General features: G+C 45.1%; 1 long non-coding RNA gene across 1 annotated transcript in view; it reads left to right on the top strand.

Moving 5' to 3' along the window:
- The first annotated feature begins 2405 nt into the window (after positions 1 to 2405).
- The window catches only part of LOC149363094 (uncharacterized), a 36205-nt gene continuing 11766 nt past the window's right edge, over positions 2406 to 26844 (top strand). The window contains exons 1-2 of the long non-coding RNA XR_016288556.1: positions 2406 to 2467; positions 20348 to 20385. This is a non-coding gene — a long non-coding RNA (uncharacterized LOC149363094). The remainder of the gene's footprint in view (positions 2468 to 20347; positions 20386 to 26844) is intronic.

The following is a 26844-nucleotide window of genomic DNA, read 5'->3' on the forward strand; positions in this document are numbered from 1 at the left end:
AATTATCCGGAAAACTCCACAACGGCGTCCCTCATAGCCTGAGTTGCTTTGGGACTTTATACCCAATAAAAACCAAACCAAACGATACGAAGAATGCGCATTCCGACCGTAGTCTTTGATGACATTAGAGTTATGGTCAACATAAATTTTTTTCGCGCCTCTTATTGAGCCGCTTGACTCTGTGAAACCAATGGGCCCTCGGTGCCTTCAAGCACACAAACTGGATTCCAAACGGTTTAACCGTGCCACCTTATGCGGAAGCGGCAGCGAATGCCTTCAGACGAAATGTTTTGATCTTGGTACTGGTTTTATCGGTTTTATGTTGTTTAACGTCCAAAAGCGACTCAGGCTATAAGGGACGCCGTAGCGGAGGGCTCCGGATATCTTCGACTACCTAGGGTTCTTCAACGTGCAGTGATATCGCACAGTACACGTGCTTCTATCTTTTCTCTTCCATCGAAATTCGACCGCCACGGCACGGATCGAACTCGTGTCTTTCGGGGTCAGCAGGCGAGGACTGTAACAACTTAACCGCCGCGAATTTTCTTTTTTGATCGCGCGAACAGGCTGTACGATCCAGGTATATATCTTTAAGGGGGGGGGGGGGGGGGGGTGAAAGGGTGCAGAAATCACTGTTCCTGGAACAAACAATGAAGCTGACGTTTGTTTCATGTCGGAAGTGTAAAGAATAGATCAAGTCTAATATTAACAGTATGTCTGTGTAAGGTGTAAATTACGTACTGCCTTTGTGTGGTTCCCCCAGCGTTTTTACTACACCATGCTCATCAACCATGCAGGTACCTTAAGTTATGTTTGTTATTAAAAAAAAAACAAGCTAAAAAGCAATATTAATTAACCTCGAAGCTCAGAATCTGAACTTGGGCGTCTATGTTGACGCCAGCGAAGCATTCGACACCCTGAATAATAAAACACTAAGAAGTCTCACCATTGCGGTATACGTGTTATTTCAACTCTATCTCTCGTATGGTACTATTCACTGCTCTGCCTACGTGTAAAATTGACTGTAAACGGATTACCCCAGCCAGAATCGTGGGACAAATCTATCCACTATACAAGCAGGCTGCACCGAAAGCAACGGCTGTACCGAAAGTAAAGCAAAAGTTTGCAACGTTTTTTTCTACTTGCACGCGTCATTCATATTCTACACGCTTTCCAGCAACTCTGTCATCATGAAAAGGTACTATTCAGTGTGGTCTTCATAAAAAAACAATAAAGTTGGGCCAGCATCAATTCGCCCTACTAGCTGCTGATTCGTGTCAGCGGTTTCAGTGGATGTTCTCCCACTTCTTTTGTTGTCTTCAACGCCAGCATTCCTTGTTTAATCCAAGCACATTGCTCATGCCAGTGGTGCCATCGCATAAACATTCAATAGTGTCCTCTTTATGTTGAACACCCTGCGGCCTAGATTTTTTCAAGAATTCCATGACAGCAAACGGGCTGTCCATATAATACATGATTGACGTGCGGCGAAAAAGATCCGTTAGTTACCTCCAAAAAAATCTCAGCCGAATTAGCTCAACTGGCCAAATTGGAAATATGTGCGCTAGCGCAACGTGTATCGCCTCGCTTTCGGTTTGAGGCTATGGTTTCGAGGTCAGGTAATGCAAAGATCGGCAAATTCAGTGCATGAGTACCTTTGTGGCAGCGAACTCTAAAAACTTGGGAGCACTTAACGCACCTTAAAAGGGCACGTCAACAGCGATGTGCTCTGGATTCTTTGCGCACGAACGGAGTTTGATGAAGACCATGACATTCAGTGCATAGCGCGAGAGAGTGGCAGTTAAACATAAATGGTGATTGGTTGTGGCAATAGCATAGTGGCCTCTTCCACTTGCCACCAAAGCTGATTTGTTTGCTCCATGGCTGGTTGGAAACTCAGGCGCGGCGCAGTCGTGGTCATATTTATTTTATTTCTGCAGGTCTAGTTGGCTTCAGAAAATCAGACAAGTATTTTTCGATAATCGAAGCTTTAGTGCTCGCAGACTAATACCAGTAACTTACCTACAGTAAAATGAATAAGCATCATGGAAGCGTTTCTCTGCAAACTCGTACGCTGTGATAAATACGTTACGCCTACTCTTGCATTACTTGCTGCAAAGCCGCGCGCATTTATCCCACATGCGATGTCAGAGATTTAATTATATGTCTCATATACGCGAACGATTTCAACATGCTGTTGCCGTCATGTGAAGTAAAAAAACTAACCGGCAAATATTGCCCTAGCGTCATAAGCTGATTGGCCGTAATTAAACTCATTAAAATAAACAAACAAAAACTAAAGCTTTGTTATTCCAACCGCCGAGTGTGTGAAAACCTTTAGAGCACTTGTTGTTGTGCTTACCACTTCTACATCACTGGACGCCAAATTAGCAAAGCTCGCGTTGGTCTTTAGAGATGTTTCGGGATGTTTTCGCGGTATAGGAGCATTGAGACCGCCGAAATATAGGTGAGGTTTTCTTGTGTTTGTTCTTATTGTTACGCATATTACTGCTTACTTTTCTGAAGAAGACCTACAGCACCCTTGTTCCCGAAGCTCACAATTTTACATGAGTATTTCAAGTAATTGCAAAACATGCTGTATGGCACATTAACAACTTGTGTGGACTTAGAATACGAAATAGAATACCTATGAATAGAATGTTCGGTTCCAGGTTAGCGTCCTTTTATAAAAGAACAACTAGCTTTATTTTCAGAATTGGGATACATACACATCACACTTTGTTTACGACACAAAAACTTATTACATATTCCATATTGCGCACTAGAACACACCATGGCTTTTTGGAACCAAAATATATCCGTCCAAAATATTTATCAAGCCATTTCATGAAATAACTATGCTCTTCCTTACTACTAGAAATGCGTTTTTAGGCTAGGTGCTTAAATATGTACAGTTGTGTATAAGATGGTAAATAATGTGCGCGAACACATGTGGTTTTGTGACGAATTGTTTATTTGTAGCAGAACAACTTAGGTTGTGTATATTACTTATTGTTTTCCATATCATTTGGATTGATATTTGTGTACAATATGTGACCACTTCGGTCACTACAAAAATGTCTCTTTGAAAAGGGTGATGCGGATAAGCTGTCATGGTGATTGCTGCTGCTTTCTTGCTGACCTGTGTTTTTTTTTTTCTATACAAAACATGAATGAGGGGTTTGTTTATTTTTTAAGTCATTTTTATTAATTTGTTTATTGAACACACATGGCGGTACAAATGTAGACCGCATCCGCAGTGGATGTGCGCAGCGAGGAGGTTAGTGTTTAGGAGACTGCCGTCACCTTGGCAACAATATCCAGGCACCCAACTCACTCTGCAGCCCCTTGCTACGCTTGCTTTCTCTTCGACTATATTCCGTAAAACTAAAGAACTCTCGGTTATTTTGCATACCCATTACACGCCCTACCCGTGCCCATTCATCTTTGATTTTGGCAGATCTGAAGCCCTCGTATTCCAGGGAACGGTGTCCGCGAGCCATAGCCTTACCCGACGAATTACCTACCGTCAGCATAAAATGTTCAGATTTATTCCGCATTATATCAAAGCTTCCAAAGTGGCACAGCACAGAACGGAACGGCGAAGAGCATGCGGTTGAGGCTTTTGATAGCGCCGTGCTATGGCTACAAAAACATGCGCGCTAACACCTGAGCGCGGAAGAACAAAAATCACTGACACGTGAATGAGACGTGAATGAATCCGCCGACGTACGGCTTCTGCGTACAGCCGTTAAGAGATGGCTATTGGCTGCATTCTTGCAGGCGTTCACGGCCGCGGCCATTAAGCGACGTAGCCCCGGTGGATCAGGAAGCTCCATCCCCGGCGGTGAGCCCGCCGGAGGAGTGCTGATCTTTCAGCGCGCAAAACTTAACGAGAGGTTTATTTCAGCGAAGGAGCTGAAATAAAAATTTCACTACAGATAACAGCTTCTACAAAGCACACCCGAAAAATTCTTGCTGGAGGATATTCGTGAAGCCGCGTCCTTAACATCACAGATATACCGAAACATTATTAGAGCCCCTTTAAAGCCCCTTTAACAACTTTCGCGTCACATGCCTTCCGAAGCCCATTCCTTCCTTTTGATTTAGTCTAGGATGTCATTAACCCACATCTGTTCCCTCAAGCACTCTCCCATAGTGCTCCTTATATTTAAACTGAACCCTTTTTGTTAGCCTGCACGTTTCTGTCTGATAGGTCAGTACCGGTAAGATAGAGCTGCATATTTTCTCTTGAAGTATATTATGAAACTGCCACTCATTATTTAAGATAACCTGCCAAATGCGTTCCACCCCATTGCTATTCGCGTTATTTCACTGTCGTGATCCAGATATGCGGTCATTACCTGCCCTAAACAGACATATTTACTTACCATTTCCATCCCTTCGCTAGCAATTGTAAACTGCTGGTTCTTTCCGAGACTGTTGAACATTACTTTCACATTACTTTTGTTTTCTGTATATTAATATTTAGACCTACGGTTCTGCTTTCCTTATCTAATCATTTATCTTTCTTTGCAGGTATTTTCGGAGTGATTTAGTGAGGCAATGTCATCCGCAAACTGCAAATTACTTAAGTACTCTCCATTAACAATTATCTCCAAAAGTTCCTAATCCAGGGCTCGGAATACCTCCTGTAAACAGGCGGTGAATAGCATTTGGCGAGATCGTGTCTTTCTACTTGGCACCCTCCATGATTCGAGTTTTATGGCTGACTTTATGGAGGACTATGGTATCTATGCAAGCGTTTTAGATATCTTCCAGTATTTTCACTTCAGGCTTTGCTACACCCTGATTCCTCAATTCCTGCATCACTGCTGAGGTTTTCATTGAGTCAAATGCGTTCTCGTAATGAATGAAGGCTACATATTGGGGATGGTTATATATATTACTCATTTATTACGAGAAGGCTATATATAACCAGCCCTTATGTATAGCCTATTATTACGCCTTTTTCCTTTCCTTAAAAAATAATGAACTCTTCGTGTCGATGGAATTGCATGCTCGGGCGTGGGGTGGTGAGGCCTGGTCGCGGTGACCAAAACCAACAATGCACTCCTTCAGCAGAAGAGGATTTAGCCACCATGGTGTAGTACTTGGCCACAACTTCCTATACGAAGAAACTAATTATCCCTCGGCGCTCAGTCCACAGCGGCTGTGGAGCAGCTGACCAAGGTGGTGGTCAGACCTGTTACACAGCAGAGAGTGGTAAGTATCTCTGGCTCCGGACAAGCCTGCACTGGAAACTCAACCTGGCAACGTTTTACGCTAGAGCGCTCTCCAGTGCGGCTAGTTTAGCAGTGTTGCTAGAGGAGCTATAGCGACGGTTTAAGTGGGATGTCATAGGGCTTAGTGAGGTTAAGAGTATACATGAACGTATGCTGTGTTAAAGGGTGGGCACATAATGTGCTATCGTAGATTAGCGGACAGATGGGAAGAAGGTGTGGGATTTGTCATCAGTAAAGATGTAGCTGGCAACACAGAGGAATTCGATAATAATGACTAGAGGGTGGCAGTGATCGTAATTCAGCATAATAAGAGATACAACTTGAAGGTGGTACAGGCTTACACGCCCACATATAGCTACGATGACCAGGACGTAGAAATCTTCTAGGGGGACGTGAAATTGGCAAGAAGTAAAGTAAAAGTACAGTACACTGATCTGATGGGCGAATTGAATGCCAGGTAGGGAAGAACCAGGCTAGATACCAGGCAGTGGGCGACACTGGGCGTAGGCTCTAGGAATAGCAGGGGCGTGTTATTAGTTAATTTCGCATAAATAAATAACGTATGAATAATGAATACCTTCTTCCGGAAACGAAAAAACGCGAAATGGACGTGAAAGAGCCCAAGTGTTGAGACTAAAACTGAAATAGACGTCATACAATGTGCTCATCCTGACAGAGTGCAGGACGTGGAGGTCCTCGGTAAGGTGCGTTATAGCCACCACATGATAGTAACGTCTAAAGTTAGTCTGGACTTGGAAAGGAAACTGAAGAAACTATTGAAGCGGAAGCCTATTAGCCAGTTAGGACAGAAACGAAAGTAGATCAATTCAGAATATCATTGCAGAACAGGTTTAAGGCTTTAACTGCGGACGTTGACCTTAATGTTGAAGCAATGAACAATAACCTCAAACCTATCATCATGGACTGCGCAGTATAGCTAGGCTGCTTCGACAGAATACCGGCAAGCTCTCTCGGGAGACGAAAGATATCATTAAGAAACGCCAAAGCATGATGGCGTCAAACCCTACAGACAGAATAAAGCTTGCACAGCTATCAAAGTCAGCTAGTTAGAGTGAGGTAATCAAGGTAAGGAAGTTTATGATAGATAGAATTGCTTATGCTCTAAACAACAGACATACTCTAAATGCGAAGAGAAAGCTAGACAATGGAAAAACCAGATGTGTTAGTCAAGAGACACAGAGGGCAATGTGAGTAGCAACATGGATAGTATAGAATAGCCAGAGATTCCAACAAAAATCTATACAATAGCCTATCTAATCTGGACATTAGTGAGAGAGGCAGTAGCCCAGAGCACTGGGACATCTCTCTAGTAACGAAAAAGGAAGTACAGAAAGTTATAGGAACCACGACAAGGGGAAAGCATCTGGGGAAGGCCAGGGCAGGACAGAGGAGATATTGTGGTAGAAAAGCTATTAAACCTATATTCGCAGTGCCTTAAGATCTCTAGCAGACCAAACGGCTAGAGAAACCCACAGATCATCTTAATTCACTCGAAAGAATATGACTTGAAAAAACAGACCGATCAGCTTGTTGTTCCTTTGCCTATAAGGTATTTACTATGGTAATCAAAAATAAACTCAGAACTGCCTTAGACATCAGTAAACCAGATGTTTTATGGGGTTTAATGTCCCAAAGCGACTCAGGCTATGAGGGACGCCGTGGCGAGGGGCTCCGGAAATTCCGGCCACCTGGGGTTCATTAACGTGCGCTCACAATGCACTGTACACGGGCCTCTTGAACTTCGCCACCATAGAAATTTAATCGCGGCGTCCTGGTTTGGGTCAGCAGCCGAGAACCGCAACCAGTTGAGCCACCGCGGCGGCCCTCAGTCAACCAACTGATCAGGCTTTCGTGTAGGGTACTCGGGAGTAGACGGGGCTGACGCTATCAATTAGATAATAGGGAAATACGCAGAGTATAACCATACCCTTCATACAGCCGTTATAGGTTACGAGAAAGCAATTGACACTGTGGAAAGTTCAGCAGTGATATAGGCATTGAAGAATCAGGATGCAGAGGATCCCTATGTAAAATAATGGAATATATTGTCACGTTGTAGTAACGGCAGTCCAGCGGTCAGGAAGACACCAACCAGTCTTGGAAACGAAACTCTTTATTTGGGCTGACTTGCGCCCTCAAAAGAACTGAATCACTCGGCGGCGGCGTAAGCAACAAACGTGCTCGTCGGTCGTCGATCTACGAATGCCCGCTGCTCGCGGCATCGTTCAATTTAAAGCCGCCAAGGAAGCTTCGAGATAACAGGTCGAGATCATCTAGAGTAATATGGAAACACGTAGATGCAGCTGTTCATGGCTGTGAACCATCGAGATTAGACCGGTCGCTTCTCGCGTCTCGAACAAAAATGATAACACCCCTTTTCTGCGTCCTTGCGCGAACGAACAGACGCTACAATGATACGTGGCAATATCAATAGGTGATGCTCATCTACCATGGTTCTAAATAAAGTAAGCAATAAAATTCCAATAAGAGTGTCAGACACACAGACACGACTTCGCCCATGCTACTCACCGCCTGTCTAAAGGCGGTATTGAGAGGCCTGAATTGAGAACAGTTTGGCATAAGAGGTATTGGAGAACACGTTAGTAGTCTGCAATTCGCTGGTGAGATTGAGTTGCGAAGTCCTTCAAGAGGTGAACTGCAAAAAAAAAGATCAATGAATTAGGCTTGAAGAGCATCACAGGGGGCCTAAAAAATAATATGCAGAAAACCAGAGTAATGTACAATAGTCTTGCAAGAGAACATCAGTTTACAATTGCAAACCAGGCGACAGGAGTGGTAAGGAAATATGTTCATTTAGGGCAAGTAGTGACGGCATGTATGGATCAGGAGAGTGAAATAACGAGAAGAAAAAACAATGTCGCGGAGAGCATTTGGCAAGTAACCTTAGGTTATGAATGGCAGTTTACCAATATACTTCATGAGAAAAGTACATAACTGCTGTATGTCACCTTTGCTCACCTGTGGGGTAGAGACATGGAGGCTAACGAAAAGGATTAAAGTTAAGGACAGAGCATCGAGCTATGGAAAGAAAAAAGGTAGGTGTAACTTTAAGCAACAGTAAAATTACAGAGTGGGCAGGGTCAAGCACGTGTTAATGACATCACAGTCGAAATCAAGAGGAAAAATGCGCTTGGTCAAGGCATTTATTGCAAGAGCAAGATAACTGATTGTCCTTAAAGATAACATACACGATACAAGGGAAGAGAAGTGCAGCAGGGGCGGCCGAAAATTAGGTGGGCGAATCAGATTAGGAAGTTTGGGTGGTCGGGTGGCCACAGCGGGCAGAGGACAGGGGTATTTTGAAAGAGATGGGAGAGGCATTTGTCCAGCAGTCCGCGTAGAAAGGCTGATCATGAGGTGGCTGGTCTATCGCGATTTTAAGTTCAAACCTTTTCGTTGAAGCCTTTTGGTTAAGTGCAAGCCTTTGCTAGTATTAAGAAGACGCGTGTTGACTTCACCTGGGGGATACATTGTTCGGCGAGCTATTCCTTGTCGCCTGTCTGCACAGAGATCAGTAAAAGATCAGCGGCAGGTAACCTCTATACCGGATTGTAGACTGAAGTAATTGCACTCTCGCAATGAAGCTTTGGAAAAAAAATAGTAACAGCATACGAAATACATTTATATGAAACAGCATTGGAATAAAGCATAACAAAAAACAATATTTTTATCCAGCCGCGTCTAACTGTGCTAAAATAATGTAATGTTATGTGACATCCATGTCGCAATGAGAAAAACCTGCTATTACACAGTGATAGTATTTACTCTCATGCCAACATGATCGGTGAGCGAATGAGTTCAAATTCTCTGTCTGTTTTTTATGTTGGAGCTGTTAAATACACCAAACCACTATACTGCCCGCAACAAAAAAAAATACAGCTTTGAATCCAGGTAGCTCGCATAGTGACTTGCAGTTATATTAGTTCTTGTTGGGCTAGCAGCTGCGGGCAGTTCAATACTGCTTACCCCTACCCACGACGATGAGAATCCGGGCTTTTTTATTCTTGCAAGTTCACATGAAGATACAGCGAACGAACGATGAGCCATCGGTGTCGAGAAAACTGATGCGTCACACGCACACGACCATGTCGGTGCGGCGAAACGGCGGCCGCCAACATTTGCATGCTGTGTTGACAATGTATAACCAGTCGTTGCTTCTGCACGTATTGCCGGTCTGGCCGCCGCAGTGGCTCAGTGGTTATGGTTCTCGGGTGCTGACCGGAAAGACGCGAGTTCGATCCCGGCCGCGGCGGTCGAATTTTGATGGAGGCAAAATTCTAGAGGCCCGTGTACTGTGCGATTTCAGTCCACGTTAAAGAACCCCAGGTGGTCGTAATTTCCTTGAGCCCTTCTCTACGGCGTCTCTCATAGCCTGAATCGATTTGGGACGTTAAACCCCTGAAACCAACATAAAAACTACGAACTGTATTGCCGGTTTGAGTGAAACGTTTATTGCATCATGACTGCTGCTAACGTAGATGATGTCCAGTCCCTTATGTCACGACATGCGCGTGGAAAGGAGCGGGCGGCAAGCTGGCGGCTGCAGGGAGGCTGACGCGTCGCACACTGCCATATTGGCTGCACTGAGCTAAGCTTGCTAAGCCTGTTGCGGACTGCCATCGCAGGCGATGCAACATCGAGCGTTCTGCGAACACGCTGGTTGCTTCACAGGCCCTGTCTGTGCAGCACTTTGTTGCGCAAGGCGGCGGTGATTCGGTGTATTGTATCATGACAAACTTGCGTGATGCAGTTAAAGCGGAGGCGAGAAGCGAGCACGCAGCGACGACTAAGCCGCTGTTGTCACCTGCAAGTGGAGCGAACCAGCAGCTACCGTTAGCCGGCGGGCAGACACTAAGCAGTGTTTAAAGGGCCTGAAGGAGTATTGAAGCCGACGTACTCCTGTTTCGAGAAGTAGTAAAATCATGTAAATGCTTTATTTTGCTCCTTGACTTCGTGACGGCGGTAAAAAAGGGAGCTTTCCCCATTTTTGGTCCTTAGGGCCAGTTGAACAATTTTCGATAAGGAGTTTTGAAAGCGGACGGTAGCCATATATACTCCTCTTTGGGCTTATTAATGTTACGGTGTACGTCGACTGTTTCAACATTGTTCGAGCTCCTTTTAACCTTATTTTAGACATCTCCCTTTACAAGTGGCTTATGATGCTCGCTGTTGCACCTGGCCTGTACTTCTCTTAAATTGATTTGCCCATCAAACGCGCGCACATAAAACAACTGCTTAGATATAACAGGATGGCCAACATAGCGAAAGCTACCGCGCATTCCAGGACATTAGCAAACTTTCATAATTGTTCTAACGCTGCTAACTAGTTTCCCAATCTCTGCTTGACTCGCGGGTGATTCAGAAGCGCGCCAGTATCCAAAATGTGTTTGTAGACTCGCAAGACGAACCACTGCCATGAAATTGCGACATTATTGCGCGCATTAAGCAACAAATGCGGTAGCAGCGTCATGGCTAAAGTCAACGCAAAAGATGTAAAAGCACGCGTGCTGTTGATATTGAAAGCATAAATAGTTGGAAGCTCGACAAAACCCGTGAAATTTGAGTCGTACATGATTGTAATCTAGTAACCATGCGCTTAAACGCATGGGCACGCATTTCTTTCACGCCCAGTCAGCTTTCTGTTGGTTAACTGCCACATGCAGTGCGTGCCTTAGAAATTATGACGCGCGAAGTAAAATCCAAGCGGACAGGTTTCGGCCTCGTTATGATAAAGCATTGCTTTTTATTGTAAAAACACAAACGTTTAACACGCTTGCGGTGCATAGCACGCCTAGTCTGATTTGATCCGCTTGAATGTTGCCAACGTGGATGGTCGCCAAGCTTGGTTCTTTAACGGCGTCTCCTTATCTCTATAAAAGCAATTTTCTCTGCAAATGCTTGCGCCATTCTACGGCAAACTGGAGAGAAAAAAATTCTCAAATTATTAAAAATTAAACTAAACGCTGCAAAGGTGCGCTATACTACAATCGCCCCTTTGTTGGCACACTACACCAGCTACATCCCCCGCACAATGTAGTTTTCCACTCTCTTGCAGCAACCTTAACGCGTGACTACACCTGGCGCGGCGTAAGCGCTCCCCTTTCCTCTTAGCGTGATTCAGGTTTTTAACTGGCGTATCGCACATGTCCTAGTTTCGTTATAGCGTGAGTTGGACTTCCTCATTTCTAATGAGCTGCAGCAACGTGCTTCCTCCCTTGCATTTGGCAGCAGCTGACACGACACTCGGCAGCATCTGTCGCGAAAGCAGTTTTCGTCCTTTCCACTTGCCAACCTCCCACCATATGCAGGTGGCAACCTGCCCGCCGGGCTGTGGCAGCCTCTCATCCTCATCCTTCAGCCGCGGAAAGAACAGCTTTTAGTGCTAAATGATTACTTCCGGACTGATGCAAACCCATCCGAACATCTTGTGGAGCGGTGCAGAAATAAAATGAATACTCCGAGTCTGGGCTTCGAACCCGCAGCGGCGCGCTGCGGCCAGCGAACCCACAGGTTTTTTTCCCTTTATTTGTTCCTCGGACAGTGTCTAAGAGGACGCCAAGGCTAAAGGCGAAGAGCCTGACGAGGGCTTGGCCCCTTGTACAAATTTTTGCAGCAACGAACAGAACTCAGGCATAATACTTAAGCCAGTAGCAGGGAAACAATGTAAACAATTCTTTAAAAGGCAATATTGTACCGTCCTGTACATCAGTCTCACAGAATCCAAAGTTGTAAGAAAATGCGGCTTCTGTAAACATATCCAGGTTCGCATACAAAGGGCACAGGCAATACGAAATATCAAGTGCGAAACCGTCACTACAAACATCAGAACAAATACACAAGAAAAGCAAAGCCGAAAGTTGGGCCAGTTAGATAACGATCATGATGAAAAGATAGCGCAGAAGGAACACGTGTCGTTCCCTTTCCGTTCCTCGTGCTCCCCACTGCGCCATCGCCCCATCATGAACAAAAGAAAAGAAAATAGAACACCAAAACATTTTTGTGTCCAATTGCAAGCGTTAGGTACCATATTGCAGATGCAAACCGCGGAACACGTATTGACGATTAAATCAATGTGGTGAGGGTTCAGTAAAAACACATATCATTAAGTTGTGTATGAAATTGCTCAATTAACCAAGGAGTTTCTGCATTCACATTTAAAAACAGCTAAGGGTTTCTTGAAATCCATGTGCATTCCAGAGCTATTCGACAGTTTAGTAGACTGAAAAGTTACCGTTTGGCGACCATAATTAGTTCGTATCATAGGCACTCTTCGTTTAGGCTCGCGGATCGGATATGTACTGCTATATTCTCCTAGATGGATAAGTAGTTTGTTCTGATGGACCCACCACCGCAGTTTAAAGTAATAGACTTGGTTTGCTTTTAGCATGTTGTATTTAACAAAAAGCGGCCCGGTCCGTAAGTTGCGCCTATCGTCTTTATAATTCTCACAGAAGCGTAGTACCTTTATTTGTGCAACAATTAATTTTTCTATATATATAGGCTGTCGTCGTCCCCCAGACTAATATTCCATAACTTAATCTAGAGTAAAAAAGAGAATAATATAACACATGTTTTAAGGACGTGGGTACAAGATTCCTGATCGTGTAGAAGCTTCCAGTTATTAGTGCCAAATCAGCTTTTAATTTCTTAACATGCGTAGTCCACCAAAGCTCTTCACTGAACCAAACACCCAAAAATTTTTGTTCTTTTACCTCTTCTATCAGAGTTCTATCATAGGTTACATTTATGGTTGAATAATCTATCCTATTTATGGACTTTAATATAATGTACTTGTCTTACTTGTATATAGACTCAATTTATTATTTAAAAGCCATTCTCATAATTTAAGCAAGTACTCAACAGCAGCTTTTTTCAAGCTTGCTTTGCTCACTCCAGTGAACACGACAATGGTGTCATCCGCATATAAAACTATGTCGGTAAAGCCAGTGACAGAAGTAATATTATTGATGTACACCAGGAATAAAAAAGGCCCTAGAATGGATCCTTGGGGCACACCATATAGAATTCGCATTTCATTGGATGCTATACCATTAATGTCAACATACTGGTAGCGATCACATAATTAACTTTTAATTAAATTGAGTGCTATTCCTCGTACACCATACATATCAAGCTTTTTTATCAGAATGTCGTGCTCTACAGTGTTGAATGCTTTCTTTAGGTCCAAAAATAACCCTAGGGTCAAAAGTTTCTGTTCAATGTTTTCTACAATCTTTTCGTTAATATGAATCAGAGCCATTTCCGTTGATTTTCTCTTTTGGAACCCGTATTGGGCAGAGGTAATAATCTGATGCTTTTCAAAAAAGGACACAAGCCGATCACTTGGAGCTCTTTCAAATATCTTCGAAAAAACCAAGAGGACGAAAATTGGCCGATAGTTATTGATACCTAATGCACAATCAGTTTTATACACGGGCGGGACTTCAGCAATTTTTTAATCTCCAGACTGAAGCATTGCAATAATGATATATGTCAGTATTGGGTAATAATAGTCGCCGTGTATTTAAGTGGCAATGTTCTTATTCCATATTATTCTTCTTCTTATTCGCTGGCCACTGCAAGAGAGCACTATGCTATCGCAGCAGCGGATCACGGCTATTGTTAAAATGCAACACACTCCCGTGCTGTACATTCCACATCAACTTCCATGTGCGGTGCGAACAGATCAGATCAGCTTAAACCTCGATGAGAGCTGAACCTGAGTCTAATATCTTCGCCAGACGTGCCGACGCTCCAGCAAAGCAAAACTATGCGCCAACCAGGCTCAACGCATGCTATCGCACGTCCAGTTGGTTTAAATCCGTTGAAACACTACCACCTTCGCTCGGGAGGCGTCTAATGCTTGCGCACTAAAAAGCGCTACATAAAAAATGTCTGGTTTCCAGGAAATCAAAGCCAAGCACATTCCGGCACACTGCAAGCGCGGCGTCAGGGAAGGCAGGAAGACGCGCATGAAAAGAGAGAAAAGGATGCCGTTGTGAAATTCCACCTGAAAGTCTATAATGTGCGCTGACGTCACACAGCACATGCGCACGTTTTGGGCATCGCCTTCATAGAAATGCGGCTGCCAAGGCCGGGTTCGAACCTGTGTACTCCGGGCACTGCGAGCGGGAACCCGCCCTCGGCGGCCGCGTTTCGATGAAAGCGAAGAGAGAAAGGCACCTTTTACTTCTAAACCAGTAGTGCACCAAAAACCCCGCTTTGTTCGCGCAGGCCGGTGACAGCACAGCTAGTAACGAGTTGAAAGACAACTGTGGCAATCTAGTGAATTTGTTGGAAATATCGCAAAAAAATTATGCCCAGGCTTAGCTTGGTTAAGCCAAGAATGCGTTGCATATTGCGCGGTCTTTTTGCGCGAGGTATTGCTTGGCGGCACTCGATTTTCTCAGCAGCTTTTCCTCCGTGACGTATGGATGGATGGATAGGAGCGCCCCCTTTGAAACGGGGCGGTGGCAACGCCTCCATGCTCAGCCGTCCTTTTCATTCTTTTTTTTCTTCTGTTGTTTTTTCTTTTGTTCTTTTTCTTTATTTTTTCACGTGGTTTGGTGACGTCACGTCACCACGTGACGTGACGCCACTAAACCACGTGGCGTCACGTCACGTGGTTTGGTGGCTGCCCGGCCGCGCCCAAGGACTGAACTGAGTGATCGCAATATGCTACGCATAAAAACTCTTTCTCTTCAGAACTGTAAAACTGACGTAGAAAGGCTACGAAGGCAAGCATGACCTGACGAACCGGCAACCACGGTATACACCAACACCGATCTGTGACGTAAGGAAGATGCAGTGGCGCTGCTGTAGAACACTGGGACGACCGGGGGTAAAACGTAGGGTTAGCACTCATCTGCTTATATGTAAACAAAAAATTTAATAGTAGTTTTCTGATTACACACTTGGTTAATGAAGTCGTCCGTTTGTGAAGAGCAACCAGGCTCATCCTTGAAGAGATTGTGAAATCAACAACCGTCATTTCAAAGAAGGAGTATTTTAAAACACCGTTATACATGCGCATGCGAGTTGTCCCGGTCTGGTGATGCGGGCTGGGAACGGGACAGATAGAAGCACATGCAAGAAAAACTTTCCGAAATATAGTGTAGCAAAGATTGCGATGCAATTTTAAACGTGTCGGTTTAAAATTCCACATGAATGTGTGCGATGAAGCTGGACATACCCTCAAAACTCACTTTATTGCATGGGTGCTTCACGGAATCGCGCGCGTTTCTTTTGCAGACCCACGTGCTCCCGCATGCGCTGCAGTTCCTTGCAAATACTGACCTTCAAATCAAACAACGTAGCCAGTAATACACGAAAAAGCAGGTATCAAACAACATTGCAAGCGAACGAAAGAAAACCGGGCACTGTCGGAGTCGACGACGCAGACGGTATCCCGGCCGCCTCCGGCTTCGTCTAGTGTGCATCGGTACAGCGTTCCTGCTGTAGGAAACTTATTCGAGACACCCTAGCTCCGGCATCCGCGAACGCCAACTACGTATGTAAACGCGTATTTATTTTCCAGAAACTTTTTCATCACCCACACTTGCGCAGTGAATGCATTTTTCCTCCACATCACCTATAATCGCGATTAGATCATTCTTACAAAAGTCGGTGTCCCTTTTTGCAGAACTAACGCTTTCTTTCCGTCGTTTTTACCTCGCACAGCAGAAGAGTGGAATCACCTTCCCGCATCGACAGCAACAATCAAAGATTACCAACTTTTTGAGAACCCCCATAGCTAACACTCTATGAGTAGACACATCTGTAACCGCTTTGTTAACATCCACCGTGTTCTATTTTGTTCCAGTTCATTTTGCTTGTACGCCTTGTGCCCACTCTTCTCTATAATGCCCATGGCCGTGAGGGCACACAAATAAACCAATAAGGTTTGGTTTATGGTTTGGTTTATGGGGTTTAACGTCCCAAAGCGACTAAGGCTATGAGAGACGCCGTAGTGGAGGGCTCCGGAAATTTCGACCACCTGGGGTTCTTTAACGTGCACTGACATCGCACAGTACACGGGCCTCTAGAATTTCTCCTCCAAAGAAATTCCAGCCACCGCGGCCGGGATCGAACCCGCGTCTTTCGGGTCAGCAGCCGAGCACCATAACCGCTGAGCCACCGCGGCGGCTAAATAAACCAATAAATAAATATACATGTCCCATTATCAACGAAACCCGGGGTCGTTGTCGGCGTCCAGGAATTGTGGTCAACAAAACACCTATGGCGTCCACAGCAACGAAAACAAAATTTTCAGAAGATACGGGGAATCGAAACAGGGACCTTGAGATCGTGAAACGAGCACGTAACCAGTAAAACGCAAAACCGTTTTCTTTTAACATGGTATTTATTACACTGAATTTGTGTTCTATTTACATCAAAAAGAACGTGTTGATTCATCATCATCATCATTTATTTCACCCTTAAAGGCCCCTGGGAGGGGGTATTACATAAGGGGGGGGGGGAGTAGTACATTCATCATGACTCACATTGGTGGGGAAAAAAAGAATTAAAAAAAAGAACAAACAAGAAAACACACACACAACAAAAGCATAAAGAGAAATAAAGTCACGAAAGGGAAATGTAACCATTTATACAGCAAGATAACACATCAGACGTTCTTTAAACCTTACTGGATCGCTTTCAATGACAACCGATTGTGGAAGCCGATTCCAGTCTTGAGTAGCGGCTGGCAAAAAAGATTTGTTAAAGGCATTAGTTGATCCGTGTAAACGTTGGATGCTCATGGAGTTGAATAAACGGGATGACGTGCGCACAGGAGGGACTAGAAGGGACTCGCGTAGGTTAGGAAAATTGTGATATAATTTGTGCAATAAACATAAGCGCGAAACTTTGCGTCTAAGGGCTAGTGGGCTGATAGCGATGGATGACTTGATAGCGGTAATGCTGTGGTGAAAATCGTAATCTGAAGTAATGAAGCGTGCCGCACGATTCTGAATGGATTCAATGGTGTTAATTAAGTAAGCCTGGTGAGGAGACCAAATTGCTGATGCGTACTCAAGTTTAGTGCGAATGAAAATCTCGTATGCTAGTTTACGGATTGATTGCGGAGACAGTGAAAGTGACCTTCTAAAAAACCCAGTGTTTTTGATGTATCAGCAACGAGTTGAGTGATGTGTTTTTCCCACGTCAGTTTGCTGCTGATTGTGGCACCTAAGTACTTATATGATTCAACCTGCGAAAGGATAGTTGATTGAAGAGAATAAGGATACGTAATATTGGAATGCTTGCGTGTAATTTGCATAAATTTGCATGTAGTGCTGTTCAGCTCCATCAACCATTCGGAACACCAATTATCTATTTTTTGTAGGTCATTTTGTAGGATAACCTGGTCGCCGTGAGAGGAAATGCGACGATAGAACACACAGTCGTCAGCGAAAAGACGAATGGACGAAGATATGCCGGACGGGAGATCATTGATAAATATGAGAAAGAGCAGGGGCCCAAGCACAGAACCCTGCGGCACGCCTGAAATCACTTCATGAGTTGCTGAATGATAACCGCCGATGACGGTATATTGAAACCGGTTAGTGAGGAAACAGTTAATCCATGATAGTGTGAGGGGATCAATATTGAGGCAAGAAAGTTTTGACATAAGACGTCGGTGCGGGACGCGATCGAACGCTTTTGAAAAGTCTAAAAATATGACATCGGTTTGAAATAATGATTTCAAATGCAAATGAAGGTCAGTAGTGAATTCAAAAAGTTGTCTCGCATGAAAGACCGGGGCGGAAGCCATGCTGCTTAGAAAAAAAAAATGAGTTATTGTGAAGGTGGCTCGCGACTTGAGAGTATATAATGCGTTCCATGAGCTTACATGCAATGCACGTTAATGAAATTGGGCGATAGTTGGACGGATTTGAGCGGTTTCCTGATTTGAATACTGGCACTACCTTGCTTAGTTTCCATTCTTCCGGAAGCGAGCTGTCAGTTAATGACTGGGTGAATATGATTTGCAAGATCAGGCTAGAAATTATTTTAGTGGACTTCAAAATCTTCGCGGGGAGGCTGTCAGGGCCGGGGCTGGTAGAGCACTTAAGGCTGTCAATAAGTTTCTCGATTCCTTCTGCAGAAATATGAATGAGCGGCATCTGGTTGAGGTGTGAGCGAGGTAAGACCGGCGTGCTTTGAGCAGGTTCGTGAGCGAAAATGGATGAGAAGTATGAATTCATTACATTGGAGCGCTGCTCTACCGGTACCAGAGAACCGTCTTCGTTAAGCAAGGAAATGTTATGGCTTTTACTAAGCGGAGGAGTAAGAACGTTCCAAAACTTTGGGGGGTTGGTGCGGAGGATGCTCAGTAGGTCTAGATGATAAAACTTTTTCTTAGAACTTTTTAAAAGCTTATTGTAATCCCTCAGAGCAGTAAAATATTTTTCCCATTTAAGAGCAGAATTTGATATTTTGGCAGCTCGGAAAAGGCGTTTTTTCTTTTGCGATAGCTTTTTCAAAGGATTGGAAAACCAAGGTTTGCCTGCGTCACCTCGAATGGAAACGAGTGGTACATAGGTATAAATTAGAGATAAAAGTGTGTGTTTGAAAGCCATCCAGTTTTCGTTTACTGATCTACTGTTAGCAGATTCGCGAAAGGAAAGGTAGAACAGTTCCAACTCTTCGTTGATGCGGGTGAAATCAGCACTGTTATAGTCGCGTATGTGTTTAATGGATGGTTGACGAACAGGTGCTTGAATGGATAGGTTGAATAACAGCATTTTATGATCACTCAGACCATCGACACACGACATAGAATCTATTAATTCTGCATCCGTGACAAAAACTAGATCAAGTGTGTTGAAATAACGAGTAGGTGTACTGACTGTTTGAATAAAGTTAAACAGAAGTATTAGATCAAGAAACGCTTTAGACAGACGGGAGGATCCAGTTAAGTTGGCCCTTTAATATCGGGAAAATTGAAATCGCCGCAAAGTATACAATTAGCGCGGGGAAAGCGACAATTCGAGCAGGATTGAATGCAATTCGTTAGTAAAGGAAATGTCACAATCAGGCGCGCGATAACAAGCAATCAGTATGTATGTGGTTCCAGAAAATGAAAAGTTAACACACACGATTTCTTGACGGCAGCTAATATCAATAGTGAAGGAAGGCGTGCAGGACTTAATGAAGACGAGAACGCCGCAACCCATTCGACCGATCGCGCCTGTGAATGGTGAATGCTGTAATGTTATCAAATAGTTCGTCGTTCCGAATGTCAGCAGTCAACCAAGTCTCTGTCAATACCGCGATATCGGTGCTATTATCGTCTAGAATAGCTTCTGTAGATTCCTTCTTGGGAATGAAACTACGTACGTTGGCAAGCAAGGTAGGCATGGCTCGACATTCAAAAACGGTCGCAGGTGTTACAAGTGGCTGCCATGGCGGCAAGAACGGGCGCCGGTACGTTCGCGATGACTGCTATGCTTTAACTTCTTGCACCGTGTCAGATTCATCATCGTAAAAGTACTGTTTGCTGCCAATAATAAGTTTGTCGAAGCGCATCTTGAAGGTTGAGTTGCTCTGCTGGCCGTACGCGAAGAGTTTCCCTCGAGCTAATCTAACACGTGCAGAATAATCTTCGCGAACTTTATACTCCGAATCTTTCAGCTTAGGGCCAGCAGAGAGGATTTCGGACTTCTTTTTAAAGTTGGCCAGTTTTACAATAATGGGGCGGCTTCTAGATTCACGGAACTGTCTCATTCTGTGGGCGCGTTCAATTTCAGCACTTTCGAGAGTTATGGCCAGCTGCTCAGAACAAAATTTGATAATGGATGACTCAGATTCTGCCCAAGTTTCACTCTTAACGTCGGGAATGCCAAAAAAGATCAAGTTAGAGCGCCGGAGACGATTTTCAGAGTCGTCGCATTTCTTCGTGAGCGCCCTAATGTCTGACGATATCTGCCCAATAGTAGGGTTAGTGTTCGGACTTGTTTTGTGTTCCTGGGATTTGTAGGTCTCTACGAATTTTTCAAGTGCGTCAACACGGACAGAAAGATCACTGACCAGGTTGTCTATTTTGGTTTGCGCAGATCGGATTGTTGCAACATCGGCAAGTATTGCATTTTGGGTGGGTTCTATACGTACAATTGCTGCTGATATGGTTTCAAGAGATGCGGTGGGATCACCGGTGGGACCTGGGTTCAATTCAATGTCACCAGACAAGGCTAGATGCAAAAAAGTGAGATATGCGCTGAAGCAATATGAACAAAGCGATTCACAAAGCAATCGGCGACAGGAATACAGAGCATCAGGGGGGCACGACACCGCAAACAAGAAAGGGTTACTCGAGCGAATGCAAGGTTGCAGTAGGTAACTGACCTGCAGTAGAAAGGGTGACTTCATGCCCACATTCATGGCGGTGGCGTGCCCCAACTGGCTCGTGAGCGGTGGTGCTATATATGAAGACGGGGCGGATCCCCAGAGCTGATAGTTCCGAGTGGTTGCCAGATGAAGAGGCGCTCCGAAGCAGAAATTGGCGGATACGATGTTCCCTTGCTGTTCGTCGTAAATGGCTCGGAAGGGCGGCAGCCCGGCTCGTCGAAGTCCAAAGCCAGGGACGAAGTAGTGCAGCAGGAGTCGAGAAGCACAGGGCCGATGGACCACAGTAGGAGAGCCTGCAGTAGAAAGGGTGACTTCATGCCCACATTCATGGCGGTGGCGTGCCCCGCCATGAATAAAGGCGAATAAAGGCGAACCATTTTATCTGAATTGCGTTACGACTGTATGCTGTTTTGTAGCTGCGTCTTTAGAAAGGAAAAAAAAATCTTAATGAAAAAGTTCATAAGTTAGACTTCAAAGCATGTAAGTGGTCTTCAGCGCCCTCCGTATATCGAGTTGTTTGAGGGCTATCTTCAATGTAAAGCTATCTCCGGTGTCTAATTGGAACGACCGTATTTGCGAGGAAACAGAGCGCACGAGGCAACATGTTAGACTACAAGAGACGCATGCTCTATTCAGGGAAACACCCAGGGGATAAGAACGTCTTTTAGGGCATGTCCGGCTTTACAACATACATTTATTGTTATATTCAAACGATGGCTTCGAAATGAGGTAGCATACTTTGTCACAGTATCCTCCAAAGCACTTGTCAACTGCTAACGATTGACCGCCTTCGTTGGTACCCTGAGAGACGAGAAAAAGTGTTTGGAATGTTTTACTTAAACGTGTTTTTATGGCTCGCGCGCTCAACCCGTACTGAAAGCCGGTGTTAACCACGGGTGACTCACAGCGAACATACTGCAGTGTTTTAAATACACGCCGGCTTTGAAATAGCGATTCATACTTTCGAAATCTGTTCTAAGATGTTCAGGGTTGGTCAAAAATTCCCAGGCCACAGGGTCTGCTTTTCGTCGGTATATACTGATACTTATGATTCCGATGAAGCTATCACGGTTGTCAGAGGTTAGAACGATACTTCTTCTACCCTGTAATAATATTTCGAGCTTCGGGAATGTCGAAACTGCAAGACTGTACTGCTCAAAAGCAGACCCTGTGGCCTGGGAACTTTTGACCGACCTTGTACTTGGTTATACCTCACGAAAGGACGACATCGTGGGTTCACTCAAGAATCAGAAAACGGCTTTGCAACCTTTTGCTTACGCGTATTCGTTTGGACGCTAACGCTACATTTTCAGCCATGTTTGTAAGCACACTACTATTCTGTGGCCATCATCACCATCAGCCTCACTAAGCCAAGTGCAGGGCGGAGACCTGTACCATACCTTTCCAATGAAACCGGTCCTGTGCAATCTGCAACCCCCCTATCCAGGCAAACTTCCTCATATCATCCACCCACCTAGCTTTCTGCCACCCCCTGTTACGCTTGTCTTCTCTTGGAACCCACTCTGTTACTCTTAAAGTCCATCGATTACCTTGACTTCGCATTACATGTCCTGCTCAAGCCCATTTATTCGTCTTGATTTCGGCTAAAATATCATTAATCCCCATTTATTCTATGACCCACTCTGCCCTCTTCCCGTCTGTTAGCGTGACACCTATCATTTTGCTTTCCATAGGTCGCTGCGTTCTCTTAACATAAATTTAATCTTTTTGGTTAACGTCTGTTTCTGCCCCAAAGGCGAGTAGCGGTAAGACAAACCTGATGTACATTTCTCTAAAGGGACATTGACAAACTGCCATTCATGATCTGAGATAACCTGCCAAATGCACTCCATCCCCTTCTTATTCTAGTTACTTCGTTCTCGTGATTCGGAACTGCGGTACTACCGGCCGTCAGTAGACGTACTCCGTTACCACTTCCAGCACCTCACGACCAATTCTAACCTGTCGTTTCCTTCCGAGGCGGTTTAGGGTTACTTTAGTTTTCACCATATTCATTTTTAACCGACTACCCTTCTCGGTCTGTCTAGCTCAATCAACTATATGATTGCTCATTTTAAAACCAGATGGCGTAGCCTGTAACATTTATGCGCGCCCCCAGGGCAGCGTGGGTCTCTGTTCACTGCATTGTTTCAGTATAAACCAGCAAACCGTTTCAGCTTTCCATACTGTAATATAGATCAGTAGGCGTGCCCATCGGCGGGGGATGCCTGCGCCATTGTTTCATGATGCAGTGGTTCCGCTGCTGACGAAATCCCGGTTCGGGACCGCTTCCTCTCGTCTCTGCTATGCATTACCGTCTTTTCGGTTTGGTTTGGTAAAGTAACCGAGCACACGCTTCGGCGGCCGGAGGTAGCTCTAAGCCGAGCGACCGCACTCCAGCGCTGCCCAATCCTCCCCGGCTGCGGGTGTAAAGTGGTTCACGTGAGCCTGCGCCCTCGCTCAGTATGACTTTTAAGCATGAAATGCTTTTAGCTCCTTTGTCGGCAGTGTGGTGACGTCACGCCTAGACCGACAGTCAACATCCAGGCGCAGAATTCCACTCATCCGGGCACTGAAACGAGAGCATCCGGGCACCGTACGAGATTTAATGAGGCTCTTAACAGAGAGGGCCGCTTAGAGAAAGAGGGGAGCTCCAGGGCGAGAAGGGCTTTAGGCGGAAGAACTGCTTCTGCACCGTCCCCAAGGATGGTGCTGCGGTCCCACACTCACGCATGTAAAAGACCGGCCGCTGGGCCTTCAGCTCATGACGTCTTCCCGTTTGGCAGGCAGATGTATACACGCTCGAGGAGTATTCGAACGCGCTGCATATACATTCTTGTCAGACCTGCGTCTCGTCGTGTCCGCGTACGCATCTGCATCGTTCTGCATTTCAATGCCGCCACCGTCACAGTTGCTTAAGCCGAGCAATGGAGCCTGACAGAAACCGGATACAGCTGACGAGGCAGGGCGGAAGAGATTCCCCAGACAATCACAGGAAACGATTGCGTCCACATGAACCAGTGCACATCATGTGCGGTGTGGTGTGTTGAACACTAGACACATTTCAAGATTTTGACCAGTACCATCTACAACCAATGTGTTATGCCCATAAACATTTCATGCCTACTCTACTCTCGGTTACGGGAGAGGCATAGATTTTTTATCATGCAAGAAAGGAGGGCGCGAGCGCGGGCTTATGTCACCCAACTTACACTTGCAGCCGGTGAGCAGCGGCTAGCGCTAGGCCCCGCAGCACCACCGCTCGGCTGAGAGCCCGCTGCTGCTGCCGTCGCGGCCACTCAGTTACTTTTAGCAAAGACGGTACGAAGCCGATTCACTTCAATAATTTTCAAGTGTGCAAGATCTTTTTGCGAGTAAACCAGGGGGTAAAGCTGGGCTAGCAAAGTGGTCCGCGCATTTAGGTCTCCATCTTGGACGCCATCTTACACCACATTATTGTGGCCAGCACAGTTTTTTCTCGCAGAATCAAGGATGGGTAAAGTTTGAACTTGAATCCGAAACCCTGCGGTAGAGAAAATGATTATATGTCACTCTTACGCGTACTTCTGATATTTTAAACATATTTCTTTAATGTTTAACATACGAATTGTGGTCCCTTTCTTTTAATATCGGATGACTGTGAACGATGTTCACGAGTCAACTGAGTAAACGCTCTCGGAGGTTCGGTTTTAATCTTCTGCTTTCACACCGGATTTCAGGTTGCTTAAGGGGATTAAGCTATGATATCAAGGCATTTAATGCATGGAGCCGCATACGAGAAAGAGTTATTCGCGCTCTTATGCACCGGGATGCCACATTCGTGCGTTGTATACGTGGCAAAAGCTCCAAAATGATCGGGCATGTCGCATCATCTGTGATTAAACATGCGAAATGACACGTCTGCACTTTTCGAGACAACTAGGTACTGCAAAGCGTGTGAACGAAAATCTCCCGCACTCAACTCTCTTTAAAGGCGGATCACACCAGTAGAATCAACCTTGCTGGCGTTTACTTTTTCACGTCATTCGGCTTTCTTAACGCCATTGCCTCAATGAGTACACATTGGTACTACTTATAAAAAATGTAAGTGGCCTTGCTTAAAGGCGTTTTTTTATTGCGTTCTGCGGCACTAATGCATGCGGTAAGTAAAGGTGGCACTGTTGAAATTAACGGCAGCGCAACGACAACGGCAGAAGAAAGGGACAACCCATGCGCACGCTAAGAACTGTTTATTAGACGGGAAAGAGGCAGACTTAAAGTCCTCAGCTCAAGCATGTGCCACCGCGCATTATCGCTCCGAACACACCCAGTGACAGGAAATCGGCATGAAAAGAAGACAGCATGCATGTAATCGAAGAACCATACGTATAAATACTAGCGGTGCTAGCTTCTGATAAATGGTTTTGAAACCAAATAGAGGAATAAAAAAAAATTCTGGGCAAAAGCAGTGTCATACATTGAAAGCAAATGCAGTCAGAAACCTAGAAAGATAAGAAAAAAAACAAATAGCAATAAAAAACCCACCACAACCAACTACCAAGCACCCACTATTTAGTGCGTAGGATTGTAGACATGAAACGAAGCTATCTCGAGCGGTGCATGATGTTTCGCGCATTTCTTGCTCCATCATGTTTCAGTCGTTCATGATGAAGCTGCGAGCGTTGCTCCGTGCGAAAAATCCCATTATGAGTCCGTCCCGTGCCAGAAAAAACACGGCACCATCTTCCTCGGCGAAGGAGAAAGATAAAAAAATGCATGAGGCCCGCGGTAGTTGAACAAACCTTCGAAATTTACAATGACAAAACGCTGACCATACAAAATAAACCAGGCAGAGCAGTTGCTCCATTTACTCTGAGAATTCGTTTCCTTTGGGAATTGTGCTCGTCCTTGTAGGGCCAAAGCGAGTTTCCGCTGTCCATTCGCACTAGGCAACAGAGGACATGCCAAATCCCGCGCGCTCGACGGACGAAATACATTCCAAGCGCGTCACAATCACGGTACTTGCCTTGAAATAACAATTGAGAACAAATAGGGCACTTAAATGAAGTTACAGCCGGTATGCAACGCTGCATGCCCTAAAAAATGCTCCAAACGCGAAGATTGTCCTGTTGATTACAGCAGTCGCGAGGTGCACGGCATGCTGCCATCTTCCCACGGATTAGGTTGCCAGGTTTCAACACCATTCTTTGTCTAGATTTAGCAAATGTAAAAAACAGCTGGGAACTCACAAATCGTTGGATCATGGCGGCGTTCATGCGTTGCCCGCTGTCTTGTATGGTCTCATTGCGCAGCTTTCCCTCTAGAGTTTACTCTGTGGAGTAAACTGTCTACGGAGGAATGTCTTGCCCGTGTGGCTGCGCCGCGCAACCGCCGTGTTGTAGCGCGCCATGAGTGGCGCCATAGGCGCCCCATGCAATTGTCACGTAGAAAAGGGCAAACTACTGACTTTATAATACGGCGTGCTCATTGCTTGGTTAAAGGAAGGTTGCCACAATTCCCACTGCCCAATGATTAATCATATTGGCGACCAGATACTAGCTTCGTTTACAGCTGTGCTCGCTCAGTGTAAAAGGTGCCTAATAAATTCAAGAATACACTTTTGCACACAATCAAATATGGGTAGTCTATATTAGGAAATAAACGCTTTTCGAAGTAGGATATCTTACAAACACATCGAGCCCAGATATGTCGAACCCTGCTTTCAGCGCTTAGTAGCAGAACGATTGGCTTTACTGAAGTACTTTTGTCACCCTACTCGGTACACCAGTTTCGTGTACCGTTATTTCATAAGCAGCGGTGCGCTAAGGATTCACGTCGTTGAGGAATTCACTACACGAGCAAACTGTTCCGCGTTTCGTGGTGTTGCGTAAAGCATTTTCTGTGAAAGCGTACACGTGTACGATCTCCCTTTCTTTCTACGTTGCAAGCGGAGGGAAGCTCATACGCCCTAACTGCACTTTTTCTCAGCGCCAACATATGCTTCGAACATATGGCTAACACTTGGCTGCAGGCACCCAAAGGCTTAGGTAGCGGCTTGGAATAAAAAAGTCAAAACATCACACCGCCATAGTATCTTCGAACTTACCGAGTAGTTCACATTTCCTGCAGCACCATCTCTGGCTCCACGTAAAAGTTCCCTGGTTCGTGACAGCTCCCTTAGCAACAGGTAAATTTTGTCATTTTGGGGGGATTTTGCACAATTATC

The sequence above is a fragment of the Amblyomma mixtum genome, chromosome 2, assembly GCF_055824585.1.
Source record: "Amblyomma mixtum isolate Tamu chromosome 2, ASM5582458v1, whole genome shotgun sequence".
In the NCBI taxonomy this organism is placed as follows: domain Eukaryota; kingdom Metazoa; phylum Arthropoda; class Arachnida; order Ixodida; family Ixodidae; genus Amblyomma; species Amblyomma mixtum.